Source organism: Coffea eugenioides, chromosome 9 (genome assembly GCF_003713205.1).
Source record: "Coffea eugenioides isolate CCC68of chromosome 9, Ceug_1.0, whole genome shotgun sequence".
In the NCBI taxonomy this organism is placed as follows: domain Eukaryota; kingdom Viridiplantae; phylum Streptophyta; class Magnoliopsida; order Gentianales; family Rubiaceae; genus Coffea; species Coffea eugenioides.
Window position 1 is genome coordinate 34,506,072 of NC_040043.1, and position 15,543 is coordinate 34,521,614.

Consider the following 15,543-nt stretch of genomic DNA (forward strand, 5'->3'; position numbering starts at 1 on the left):
TTTAGGGATTTAAATCTCATTTTGCATGATTTATGTAAGGATCATGTTCATACCATTATTTAACCTTAGAAGTCTTTGAAATTTTTTTTCGGCTAGATTTCCAGACACTTGGTCGGAAAATTTCCAAATTCTAGCCTAATTCTTGAGATTTTTGTTTGTCTTCCTTTGTTTGATCTTGCAAGTGTTGATGTTTATTGTTGGGTTGTGTTAGAAGAAATAGGCCAATGTTTTTTATGTGGGCTTTGGTTAGTAAATTGTTGGGTTTTATTTTCCTTGCCATGTGTGGGCTGTGATGTTTACTACCAGGCTATTCATCATTGTTGTTTGGGCCAAGACACCAAAGCCCAAGTCTATGGTCTGATTAAATGGGGTGGGTTTTGTGAATTGGGTAAGAATTTTGCATTTTCTTTTCTTTCTTTTATTTTTTTGTTATTTTTGTTGGGTGAATTTTAAACATTTTATGTGTTTAATGGTGTTAGAAATCGGCTCAACTCAATGGATTATTATTTGTTGATTTGAGTCCATGAGAAATATATTTGCAATTTGACCCTCAAATTTTTGCATAATTATAATATGATCCAAAAAATTTGTGAAAAATGAACAAATCATTCCCTTTTGAGATCTTGGCTTCCTTTATATGTTTTCATGCATATTTGGTGAATTAATTCGATTTTTCTAGGCTAAAATAACATTGAGTTAGTTTAGGTTTTCAATTTTGGCAAATTTTGAAAATTAAATGTGAATGGTTTTGTTCTGGTGGTTTAAAATTATTTTGGATAGTTAATTAGTGTAAATCTAATTGTGATATGAAGAATAGGCTAGTGAAAGTCATCTTTGTAGAATTTGCATTTGACCCCCAATTTTTAATAAATGCATATTCTTGCCTCAAAAATTTTTAATTTTTTCATTTTAGTCCCTAAAAATCTTTATTTGTTTTTATTTTTGACATTTCTCTTGATTCTTGGATTCCTCATGCTTTGTTTGGAATGTTGAATTATTAGATTAAGTTTTTGGTCATTATTTTTTAAATTGTTAATTAAATTGATACATTGATCCGTTTGTTGATTTTTCGAATAGTGACAACTTTCCATCTTTCTTACTTAGCCACTACTTCAAGGGAGATATCCTCTATTATTTTTTTTAAGATCCTTTTAATGCTCCTATGTGTTTTACATGTGATTGCATGTTTTATATGCATTTTCTTTTATTTACTCATTTTAAACATTCATGTATTTTATTTAATTTTGATGTTTGCTTGGAAGGCATTTAAACACTAAATTATAATAGATAGGTTGTATGTTTTTGTCCAAAAAATTATATTTAACTAGATAAATGTAATAGATAGGTTAGATAGGTTTATTATCATACATTCCCCTTTTAAAATGTAGTTAGGTCTTATTGCTTGCATGTTTGTATGTTTATGTGCTTGCATGTTTACTTGGTTCCTTTTAGAATTTTGCATCTAGATATTATGCCTATATTATATGTAATTTATGTGTTTTCTATATTTATTTGCTTTAATTATGCTTTACATGATTTATTTATTTATAATGAGTGCATGACGTAACCACATTAGTCCAACGCTAGTTGTGCCTTTTCTCCCTAATTTCTCACTAGTCCAACATTAGTGAGGATTCGTAGAAATGGAATGCTAGACCATTTTAGGCCGAATACGTGCCAGATTCATATTTTGTATTGTTATGAAACAATTTAAAATGTGGATGTCCCTTTGTATTCCCAAGAGGATTAATTCATGATTTATGGCTATATTATGTATAGAAGTTACAATCCATAAATCAATTCAAGTAGTGGAGAAACCGTTTCATAAGTTTCGTCACATTCTTGTAATAGTGGGTGTTTAATAGGATTGATGTACATTTAATCTTGTAGTACCTATATATGGAGGTACATTGACACCCTTTGTGAGGACTTTTGTATTAGTTGGAATAATAAGATAATCACTCTCTATTTCTCTACTCATTTCTCTAATATCTCAATTCCTATTATAGTAGCTTATTTTATTAGTTTTACAACACGTTATCAGCACGAGTCTCTACTTTTGAGTAAAAGGTGAAAACGGAGGCTCTACCTTAAACAAAAGTGAAACAGGAGATTTTGCCAAAATTCTGCCTGCATTTCTTCAAGTAACTTCTGAGGTAAATTTCTGACCCACAAACTTATTTCAATTTCTTATGGCTAATATTTGAATTATAGCAAAATACAAGTACCTACTGTTGAGCAACCACTAAACACAAACATATATTGTTTGACATCTTTGAGGTAATATTTCTCCTTTTAATTCTACTTATTTATCTTTATAATTATTTGTTATAAATACTTATATTCTGATGCATTGAGTTTTAGAGATGTTATTATAGAAAATCAATTATGTTTGAGGATTCACTTGTCCTTTGAAATACTTAAAGAAAAAGATTCGACCACCTGAAGATGGTCGTTCTTAACGAAAATATTTGGCCACTAGAAGATGGTCATTATTTCAAAAGCCTGGTATGATAAATTTACCTGTGGCTACAAGAACATAATTATGCAATTTTCAGAATTACTTCTTAGTTGAAATTGTGTCGAGAAAATTTTACTCATAAGATATATTGAAAATGATGCTCTTCACAATTGATTTCTCAAATATGCTCCTGTAGTAGCAATATTAAGAGAAATTTTGAGAAGTATTTTGTACTTATTGCAGGCTAATTCTAGTCCATTCCCAGAAGTGAATGCGACTAAATTTCAATTTATTAGTTATGGTTGTTGCCATGACTATGATTTTGGTAAATATATATTTTACCATGACAAGAGAAAAAGTTACCACTTAAAGTGGGATAATAATGATAAGGACAAGAAAATAAGAATCCTGAAGATAAATGTCCCGAAGTACATTTGATGAATCAAAATTATAATAGCATCTTCACATGGCCAATTTCTTTAAACACCCTGAAGGTGTATGATGTTTGATTTAATTTATGATAGTAATTGACTTTTCTTCCTGAAGAAGAAATTGATGTTAAATATTTGAGATCAAAGGATTATGGTGATGATATTTATCCCATAAGAATTATGGTAACAATGATATATGTCTCATTAATAAGTGCTACTATATACACTATATTCCAATGAGAGAGACAAACACAATCAGTTGTAGTGTTTAAGTGATTGAAAGCTCCAGAAGAGCCACTACTATATTTCTCCATGTAGGAGAAAAGTTTATGATAAATAAAGCACTACTTTTTATTATGTCTCGGAAAATTTATTGAATTTGAATATCCGTCGAAATGGATATCAAATTGAGACACTAAATGAGACAATAATAGAGATCATGTTTAGAAATCAAGTGAGATAAAGGTTAATTATATCATAATAATCATTCGAGAGAGAAATGGTTATCGATATAGTTGTCTTCATTCTCATTTTGATTTATAATCATCAATTGCAGTAAACCAGAAGTTTACTGATCCCAATGTATATGTGATTTGACAAAAGTGAGAATATTTGAGAGCCGACAAATATTTATACATATCCCCTTTATATTATATATGGCTCCAAAAGAAATTTAAAATTTATGTCGGGTATAAATCACCTTTTACGATTAAATATCGTAAAATATTGATGGATGATTTATTGAATGATTTATTTATTCTGATGAACTACGATTCCCAACATTAGGGGGAGGAAAAAATCAACCGAAAGAAAATCACCTGAAAAATTGAATTTCCTCGATCCTCATACAAAATAATGTGAACTAGAAGTTCAAGAAATTATTCATTTGCAGAAAACTACAAACCAATTGTCAGATATATTATCGACTCCAGAAGAGTCATTAAATCAACTATTCCTGCAGGAAATACCTTGATTAAAATTGATGTCCCTGAAAGACATGCACAAGTACTACAAATAAATTTAAGGCCGGCCTACCTAAATGTTGACCTTGGTTGATCAGTCCTTGGTTTTGATGATTAACAAACCAAAATGTAGATTTGGACTAATGTTTTTATGTGAGAAATTTGTTAGAACAGGTCATTGATCCAAAAGAGAATCGAAAAGATTTGAATCAAAGAGAAGTTAAGAAATATGAAGGTTCGGACGTAGAGGATCGGACGTTCGATAGAGGATCGGACGTCCGACGGACGACGATACTCTTCGGATGCTTAGATCGGACGTTCATTCATTGCTTCGGCCGTCCGACACAAAAAGAATGAAAGTTGAACATTCTGACTTCTATCGGACGCAGGGTTCGGACGCAGAACAAATGATTCGGACGTCAGATAGGTGGTTCGGACGCATGGTTCGGACGCAGAGCAAATGGTTCGGACGTCCGACAGGCCAACGGCTAGTTTCGACAGCATTTAATATTTGTTTGGAGAGCCTTTTGGAGCCATTTCACCTATAAATACCCAAAAACACAAAAGACACACTTTTGCCAAACTCAAGCTTACAAGTGAGATTTTTGTAGAAATATTCTTTGTTGGTTGTATAAGGGGTTGGGAAAGTTGGGTTGTGAGGTTGCTCAAGTGAAGGTTACTCTCTAGGAGGAGTAAAACCTTGGTGAAGGTGAACCTATCACTTGGAGTGGTAAAACCTTGATAAAAGTTGCCTCACTTGTATAAAGTAGTTCTTAATTGAGTGGGTAAGCTTTCAATTGTAGCTAGTTGAGGGTTTACTTGGAGAGTAGTAAAATTCCTTTGCTCAACCAAAGTATGTTTGGGGTGAGGAAGGAGTGAGCCTTCACTTGTACAAGTTGGTTAGCACTACCATCAATTGAAGAAGCTATTTGGTGGATTCAACTCCAAGTTTGGAAGAAGTTTGGGAGTTTGATTGGTTTGAATTTCTTTTACTTTATTGTTACTCTATTTTTTGTGCTTTAAAATTGCTTATATTCTTTGTCATTGTATTTACTTGACTACTTGTCTGGTTGAGTATTTTGGTTGTATTTGGTTGCATCGGGGCTTACACTAAATAAGGTATAAATTGATTTCGAATAACTCTCAAGATTAAATAAATGTCATGACAAAATTCAACCTCTTGAAGAGGTCGCTCCCGAAGAGCCAACTCCCGAAGAGAATGAAATCATAGAAAATTTAATTGGAGCCTAATAAAATGTAGCACTTGATATTATAGAAGTTGATGAGAATCATAAATCTAAATCGGTTGATGAATGTCGGTATAGAAATGATTGGTCAAAGTGAAAAGATACGATCCAATCTGAATTGGAATCACTAGTTAAAAGAAAAGTTTTTGGACCTATAGTCTAAACACTTGAAGGTGTAAAACTAGTAGAAGATAAATGGGTATTTGTGAGAAAAAGAAATGAGAAAAATAAAATTGTGAGGTAGAAGGCAAGACTTGGACCTCAAGAATTTTCACAAAGTGAATGCTATCATATTTAGATATCTTGTGAGTTTTGCAGTACATGAAAAATTAGATATGCGTCTAATGGACGTGCTACTGCATATTTATATGGAAATCTTGAAAATGATATTTATATGAGAATCCCCGAAGGATTCAACATGCCTGAAGCATGCAAATCAAATCCTAAAGATATTTATTCTATTAAATTACAAAGGTCTTTGTATGGATTCAAACAATCTAGACATATGTGGTATAACCGTTTCAATGAATGTTTAGCTAAAGAAGGTTATACAAATGATCCAATATGTCCATGTATTTTTATCAAGAAAAATGGACCAAATTTTGTGACCATTGTTATATATATTGATGATCTAAATCTGATTGGAACTCCTAAAGAGATTCAAAATAATGTTGAATATTTGAAGAAGGAATTTGATATCAAATATTTTGGAAAAATAAAATTCCTTGGTTTACAAATTGAACATTTGAAGAGTGGAATTTTTGTCCACCAAACTGCATATACCCAGAAGGTATTAAAGCGATTTTATATGGATAAAACATATACATTAAGTATTCCAATGGTCGTCAGATCATTAGATCCTAATAAGGATCCTTTTAGACCGCAAGAGGAAGATGAAGAGACACTTGGTCCTAAAGTACCATATCTCAGTGTAATTGAAGAATATTGAAATGTGACGATTAAAAGATCTCAAATGATATTTGCATCAGGGGGAGAAATTAATACACAGGAATAGTGTACTCTTTTTCCTTCACTAGGGTTTTTGTCTCGATGGGTTTTTCCCTAGTAAGGTTTTAACGAGGCAAATTCTTTGTGTAATAGACATCTAAGGGGGAGTGTTATGAAACAATTTAAAATGTGGATGTCCCTTTGTATTCCCAAGAGGATTAATTCATGATTTATGGCTATATTATGTATAGAAGTTACAATCCATAAATCTATTCATGTAGTGGAGAAACCGTTTCATAAGTTTCTTCACATTCTTGTAATAGTGGGTGTTTAATAGGATTGATGTACCTTTAATCTTGTAGTACCTATATATGGAAGTACATTGACACCCTTTGTGAGGACTTTTGTATTAGTTGGAATAATAAGATAATCACTCTCTATTTCTCTACTCATTTCTCTAATATCTCAATTCCTATTATAGTAGCTTATTTTATTAGTTTTACAACATGTATGATATTTATTACATTTCATGCATTTTTTTCATTTTAGATTATTTCTATTTGCATGATATGCCCTCTTTTTCCTTGATCCCCATGTGTGCAAATCATATTATTTAGACTTACATTTCATTTAGATAATTAGAAAAAATAGGTTAGTCCATTTGCTTGTTTAGATTAGAAGAGTCACCCTTTGAATATAAAAAATGGGCGAATATGGCTTTTTAGCCTTCGCACGCTTTTTCCCCCTCTATAAGAAGCAAAATTGTGTCACGAATTTTTGTTTTCCGTACCTGTTATGTTGCATTCTCCTCTTTTAGGTCATGTATATTTATCTATATATATGTATCATGATTTTTTTTCGAATCTCATCTTTTGCATTTTCGTGACCTTTTCAAGGGATCATTCTTGGGTTTTATAATTAATGTGATTTGCACCAATTCAGTCTTGAAAAGACATTTCATCCCTCTTGATACCCTCCAGTTTTAGTTTTGCATCCATATAGGAAACATCCAAGTGTGATAAGTTAAGAGTTAGATTAGGAAAATTTTTGATAAAATTTCGCAACTAACCTTGGTTAAGTTGAAATGATGCCTTAGGTTTTAACCTATCAAACCTTTGCTTTCCTTGTCTTCAATCGTGACTTCTGAACTCATCTTTGCTCATTTTCAAAGACCTGAAGTCGTCTAAAAGGGTTTTATTTATTTTTTCCATTTAAAATATATTTTGGGTGACTTGATACACCTAAATTCGATACTAAGTGGTGACTCTCTTTTTCTAAAAATCCTTTTTAAACTATTTTTTTGGTGCAAACCGTTGCATATTCTAAGTCCCATTTAGGCCATTTTTCACTTATTTTTTAAATGAAAAACATCTTTTTTTGTAAAAATCTTTTTTGTCGGGAAAAATAGGGCGCAACACTTTTATTTGGTAAAAAGTCTATTATTGATTATTTTAAAGTATTTGATTGTAAATGTTTTATTTTGAATATTAAAGAACATCTTGGTAAAATTGATAAGAAATAGATGAAGGCATATTTTTGGATTATGCTAATGATAAAAGCACATATAGAATTTATAATAGGAGAACACTTATCATTGAAGAGGCTATACATGTTACATTTGGTGAATCTAGTGGTATTGTAGTACAAGAATCTTGTGAAGATGATGATTTAGATGTACAACAAGAATCTAAGAAATTAATCATTCAAGATGAGGAACAAACATCAAAGAAAAACAATTCTTCAAGAAGTAATGAATAAGAGAAGGATAATGAAACACCAAAAGATCTCTCAGAAGTATGGAAATTTGTTCAAAGTCATCCAAAGAAACTTATTATATGTGTTTCTTTAGAAAGGGTAAAAACTCGCTCCTCAAATAGATGCTTAATTGATAATTTTGCTTTACTTTCTCTAAAAATATTGATAAAGTTTTGAAAGATGATGACTGGATTGTAATTATGCAAGAAGAATTGAATTAATTTGTTAGTAGTAAAGTATGAATTTTAGTTGAATGACCATTAGACTACTCAATAATTAGTACTAAGTTATTTAGGAACAAATTAAATGATAAGGATGAAGTAGTTAGAAATAAAGGTAGATTGTGACAGTCCCACCTCCTTCTAGGGCGTACCCTAAAAGTTAGCGGATCATCTGCCTGACTCTCGACAGATCTCTTTTAATTTACATTAATTTCAGAGATAACATTTTTATGTACTAAAACCATACGTTCAATTTGTTATGGCATCACGTTTAGTACAACAGTTTCCAACCGTAATATGATACAAAGGAAGTTATAAACACAATATTTACACCACAAAAGTTCTTCACACTAACTCCCTAAGATAACTCACTCATTCCCCGACCACCAATTCCTTTAAGGAAAACAAACTAAATGGTTGAACTAAAGCTCAGTGAAGTTCAAAAGTATACAATCATAAACATTACAAAACAGTTCTTGTGTATAACCAACTAGTAGAGCAATTCAATAGAGTAAACACTCATTTAAAAGGATACAACTTCTTCTTACTCCATCATTCTTTCCCGTTATAACCTCCAAAACAATAAACAATCTCCGACATTCAATAAACAATAAACAATCCCCACTCTTCCCGGTAATACTCGAGTATACCATTCAATTGCACAAGGTAGCCAACCTAATCACCAAGTCCTTTACTGGCTCGACTAGAGTAGCTTGCCAAGGCTTAGGGCCCAATTCGACTGATGAAACAAGGTTCACGCAGTCTACAATCGTTCATGCACAGTCAAATAACATTCATTTCAATTCAAAAGGCAGTTGCAGTGAAGTACACACCAACCTTTGCATTCACCTCGAATAATCAAGCACATTCAACAAATAACAAGTACAAGCAACTTAAGAACACTCACCTAATTCCAAATAAATCACTCTTGAGCCTCGGGTTAGCTTCCTGGCTCACAGCTACCCCCTGAGACAATTTATAACTCTAAAGTGAATATACAATTTGTAGATGATCACTTATCATTTGTTGTCTTATGATTTAAACTATTAAAGTCGAGTTTTGGCTTTAAAATACAAGATATAACATATCCAACACCCATCTTACATTTTATCTCAAAACTTAACAACTTTATCATTTTAACCAAAGAAATATACATATTTTCCGAGTTTATAGTCTTGTAAGATGTTTAGACTAGGATTAAACCATTTTCTATTCAATATTCTAAGATTAAGGCATATGGACATTCCATTTGTTTCCTTTTTAAACTAACCAAACTCTAAGCTGTTTGTAAATTAAATTTTATTCCACTATACCAGCCCCTCAAATTCTAAAGTCTTTAAAATGCTCATGAAAACAAGATTAAGTGGTTAGAAGCCATTTCATGTATATAGCTATAACAAGTTACCTTAGAGTTTCCAAAAACATCATAGAAGGCTTAACTAGCTACCATTTCAGCCATCAAACCAAAATTCCAGCAATATACTTCAGATTTTCAACAAAACTTCATTCCTTTATTTGCTTACAGCTTTGAATACTTTAATGCACTTTCAGTCCAGTATAAACCAAGACAAATAACATCTTGCTACAGCAATTTATTCAATCAAATGTTATTCACAGAATCAGCCATCATTGTAGTAGTCATTAGCTCCTTCCAACAATAACAGCTTAATTCACAGCTTTTCTCCCTATTTGCTTTAATTTAACTCTACTCATGGTGCCAAACATAATTATTAAACCACAGAGCAGCCTTAGCTATTATCTATGAAGGCTTACAAAGTTGGAAATTGGAAGAAATGCTGTTCAAAAGTTGATTTCCTCCCTCTCAGCATCATAGCAGATTGCATCAGCTTTCTTTTGCCAAATTCAGCTAGAATTTTCCAAAGTTTTACTAATTTCAAAGGCACCTATCTGTTAAGTCAAGGGATTAACATATATTCCATGTGTTTATTAGTAAAAGTTTCTAGAATCAACAACAGCAAGTTACACATCTGGTTCTCATTCCCTCGACACATTATGTTCCAGCAAGTAGACAGTTGCTGAGCAATTTTTTCTTTAACAATACTCACCATTTTATCTAAAATTCAGCATGTATGTTAGAGTTAATATGTTAGGAGGTGTTTGAATTATAAGATAAGATTCTGCAACTAGGATTCCATAGAGAAAACTGGAATATTTCCATCTTTCTCCTTCGGCCGGTTTAGCAGAATCCTCCAACTGTTTCTTGCAAAAACTCACCCTCAAGTTATCAACTCTGTTTTAAATCCTCAGATAGCACCAGAGTGTGAACATATAACTTGAATTCTTAAATGAAAATGGTTCCATATTCTCAAATGGTAAGCTGCACATCCAATTCTTTCTCTCGGATGGTGCTGACAGAACTTCATCAGGTTTCATTCACAGTTCCAGCTCAAAGTTCTAATTTTTCATTCTACGGCTAACCCCTTATAAACTGAAGATAAATCTGTTACATGCACTTCCTAACATTATTAACCCAAGAAATGTTAATAACAGTTGCAAATTCCAGCTTTAAGCTCAGCTTCTGCAATTTCTTTTTCTTCCCTGCAGTTTCACAACTGCTGCACGAAATTTTCTTCAGCCGGAAGCTTAATTCCTAGCTAAGTTCAACATATAGTTGGTGTTTAACCAATTATACCAAATAAACAATGAGTTGTTATAGTGTTTTACCTCTTCCTCCTAAGGTTCGATGTTGCAGGCTGCTCAAGTTTCTGTTTCAGTTCCTCAAGTCCTAACTCCAGCTTCTCCTACTTCCTTGCGGTAATCTTTCTTGTCTTTGGTTAGTTGGTGATGAAGCTAACCAAGCTTTCTCTCCCACTCTCAGCTTTTTCTCTTAGTGTTGGGTTGGAAAGAAAAGGAATTGAAGCTTTGCTTCTCCTCTCGGCCACCGTCCAAATATTTTAGCAGATGATTTCTCCTTGTTTTCTCTCGGTCACCGCTTAGACTTGGCAGATTTTGGCAGCGGATTTCTCTTTGGTTTTCTCTTAGTCACCGCCCAAATGTTTTGGCAATTGATTTGCCTAAGTCCCTCTCAGTTGTCCAGAAGCTTATCCCCCTTTTTGGGTTGCATGGTTAGTTGTTTAGTCTTTAAGGTTAAATTGGTCTTTTAGCTTTAACTTATTTGCTTACTAAGGGCTGTAGTTTTATTATTTCATGCATTGACTCCGAACTTTATTTGTTCTAATTTGTATATCCCTATAAGAAATTTTTTTTTTTACACCATTCTAGGATATTTCTAAATTCTCAATTTTATAAAATTTAATTAGATATTTAATTTAACCAATTATTTGTTATATATAATATTTCTAATAACAAAATAAATATAATAAAATAAATGCAAAGCATACACAAAATTTTCTTGAGTTCTCACATAGATTGATAGTAAAAGCATATGCATAAGAAGAAGAAATAAACTATGATGAAACCTTTGCTCCGGTAGCTGGATTAAAGTCAATTAAAATGTTTATTGCTTATGCTTGTTTCAAGAATTTCAAGTTATTTCAAATGAATCTTAAAAATGCCTTTCTAAATAATTTTATAGATCTAGAGGTGTATGTTGAATAACTTTAAGGCATTGAGCATAAAAATTTTTTAAATCACATTTTTAAACTTTCAAAAGCTTTATACAGTTTAAACAAGCTCCTAGAATTTGATATGAAAGATTGAGTGGTTTCTTGATTCAAAATATTTCACAAAAAGAGTTATTGATAGTTCTCATTTTACAAAATCTTGTAGCGATAATCTTTTAGTTGTACAAATATATATTTATGATATTATATTTGGTGCTATTAATAAAAGTTTATGCAAGAATTTTTCTAACGGTATGCAAAGAGAGTTTGAAATGAGCATGGTGAATGAGATGAACTTCTTCCTTGGGCTCCAAATTCACCAAACAAAAGAAGGAACGTCCATCAACCAAACAAAGTACATCAAGGAGTTGCTCAAGCGATTTAGAATGAAAAATTCGAAGCAAGTAGCACGCTAATTTGTACATCAACCAAACTTGACAAGGATAAGGAAGGTATAAAAGTAGATAAAATAAGTTATCTAGATATGATTGATAGTTTACTTTATTTAATAGCAAATGGACTGGATATTATGTTTGTCATTTTCTTATGTGCTAGATTTGAATTTTGTCCTAGAAAATCTCACTTGATAGTGGTTAAGAGAATTTTTAGCCACCTTAAAGGAACCTTAAAATATGGATTATGTTATCTTAGATCCCACAATTTTGACTTAGTAGGACATTCGGAATCCGATTTTATCGAATATAGAGTAGTAAAAAAAGTACTCGTAGTATGTATTGTTTTCTTGGTAATTGCCTAAATCCATGATTTAGTAAGAAGCAAGGTTCTATATCTTTGTCTACAGTGGAAACTGAGTACGTTATTGCTGGTGTTTATTGTACTCAATTACTTTGGATGAAACATGCTTTACTTAATTTTGATTTGTTATTTAGTTATATGTTTATTAAATGTGATGGTACTAATGCCATAAATCTTTCAGAAAATTCTATTCATTATTCTAGAACCAAACACATTGATATCTAGCATTACTCATTAGAGAATTGGTTCAAAAAGGAGAAATTTGTCTAAATTTTATTTCTTCAAATGATTGATTTGATCGATATTTTCAGTATACCTCTTCCGAAAGAAAGATTTAAGTTTTAAAAAAATAAATTGGAGGATAGAAAATGATGACATTCTTTAAATGAGTTTGGCTAGGCCAATGTTGTTAAAGTTGATGACATTCTTTATATTGATCTCGTGAAGCAATTTTATGCCAATTTGAAGATAGAAAATGATCAAGTCTTTCCCATTGTTAACAATGTTCACATTACATTCAACTCCACTTGGCCTAATACATTTTTTGGCATATCAAGTAAGGGAAATACCCTTTGCGAACCTAAAACTTCCTCTTCCATTATTGATGAAGATGATTTGAAGATGTCCTTTTTTAGGAATCCTACCAAAACTGGCTTGAGATTCTTTAAAATGAATCACTTCACTCCTAGTCGTAGAGTCCTTTATCATATCATGATGTTCTTGCTCACATTAGTGGTCATAAGACGGATGTCACTCACATTGGGCTCCATCTCTTCTACGGACTTTTATGCAATATTATGATCAATTTTGGAGCATTCATGATTCAATATATGTTATTGTGCAAGGAGGATTCAATCAAAAGACTAGCCTATGGTAGAATCTTGACTAGGATATTTGAGAGGCTGGGGGCCTTTTTTGATGGTTTGGTTGGTAAGCATTCTAGTGATTGTGATTATATTGATCATGATGCATTTACAAGGGTCCACTTAGCTTACATTAGAGATAGATGGTTATTTGTGAAGTGCAAGTTTAAATCCCCCAGTTCTCCCAATTTCTTCCAACCTAACTTCATTATAATGATATGCAACTCAAGAACCTCTTTTACATCCCGGATCTAGTGCTAGCATTTTGCTCAAGAACCCACTTCCCAAGCCAGACCTAGTACTAGCATTCATCTTCGAGAACCTTTCATGTATATTCCTCTGTTTTCAAACTCGGACCGGACCGGCCGGTCCGAGCTAACTTTAAAAACCGGGAAATTAAAAGTTCGGTCAAACCAGGTCAAAACCCGGGTTTGACCCCGTTTGACCGGGAAAAATAAGAACCGGGTTCCACCATGCATCTCAGATCTCACGCAAGGAAAGGAAAGAGAGGGACCCGCATCTCCTTGGCTCCATGTGCCCAGCCCAAAATCCCAAAACGCAACCATTTTTGTAATGGGACATGCATGCACAGTTGATTACTGCTGCAGTGCTGCTACATCCTGGCCACAACTCGCTCGCACGTGTTCATACAACATCCATATCTTCTTGTTGCCCCCTCTCCATGCATGTATGTAGATTCTTTTTTTTCTTGAAGGTCAAAATATTTTTAATATTATATTTTGATCCCTAGGTTATTAAAAATTATTAATATATCTCAAATATTTCATACTTTATAAATATTATCTTAAAATTTGATGTTTTTTTTAATTAAATCCATAATTTTAATTCTAAACTTGTTAATACTCATTAAATAATATAAATTGCTACTTGATTGTTCTAATTTCTTTGTATTTTCTTGTTAAATATATTTGAAACATCAAATATATATGAATATACCTTTATTAATATCAATATATTATTAGATATTATATATATAATATTTTAATTTTTAAATAATTTTTATTTATGACGTCATCCGGTTCGATCCCTATCGACCCCCGGTCGAATCCATTGACCCCTGACCCCTGACCTCGGCCGAGTCGCTATCCGGTCCGGTTCTGAAAACATAGGTATATTCCTCAAAATTCTTGGGAGAGTCACCTTCTTGGAGTTCTTCAAGGGTTACCCAACAAAATTGATTCAGTCTCATTGAAGTTTGACAACATGTCCTCCGATTTCACTCAAGACTCGACAACCTTCAACAAAGGCAACAAAGGCTTGAATATTCACATGAGCTTGTCATGACTGATGAACAATTGGATAGCTTTGAAAGCTACTATCAAATGTGACTTAAAGAGGATAAGTGGCACTTTAAATCTAGACATGACTAGTTTCTAGTAATTTTCTTTTCCTTGTAAACTTGGATTCTAGTTCTTCCCAATTAGGATGTTTTTGCAACTTCATTGCTTGACCAAATCTATGTACTTAATTTGTTTATAGTCCTCGTTGGATTTATGGATGCTTGTTATTTTGAATTGTTATTGTCTAATGGATTCTCGGTTGTCCATTATTGCTTAATGGAGTCCTTGCCGGAATATTGACATGATGAATTCTTGGTTGTTGTTTGCCCTTGTCGAACAATTGGGTTGATTGATTGCTTCTTGGGATAAATGCAAAATATTAGGGGGGGATATGTCAGAATTTTTCTAATTTCCTTCACTTAGCCTAATTTCACTTGTTTTTTTTAATGCTTTCTCTTAGGGGAATCCTAGTTTTGATGATACCAAAAGGGGAAGAAATAATGATAGCTAAAGAATGATGTTTTATGTTTTGTATTTTTGTAGTCATGCTAAAATACTTGTTTTATATTTTTGTATTCATGTGCTAAAATACTTCCTGTTAATATTTACTTAAGCACACATTAATGGGGAGTTAAATAAAATCTATTTATCTGATAGCTCCTCTTCATCATCATTGGTTTGTCATCATAAAAAAGGGGGAGACTGAAGACCTTATGTGATATAGGCAACCCTAGGGGAAGACCCTCCTAGAACCTCCCAACCTTGTAATTATCAGAGTTGGATCTTTTCTCCCAACAGAAATTGAACTCGATTGTTCTCATGAAATCAAGACCTCTGACTCACAAAGGTAATCAGCAACCTTAAGCAAATAAAGATGGATGAAGAGACACCACGATTAGGGAACAAACTAATCGATAAAGTCAGATTTGAATCCTAAGCAATGAACTCAAGAATTCAAGAGTAAGTTCGATTAAGAACTTGAAGGAAAATTCCTCACGATTTCTGGTTGTAATA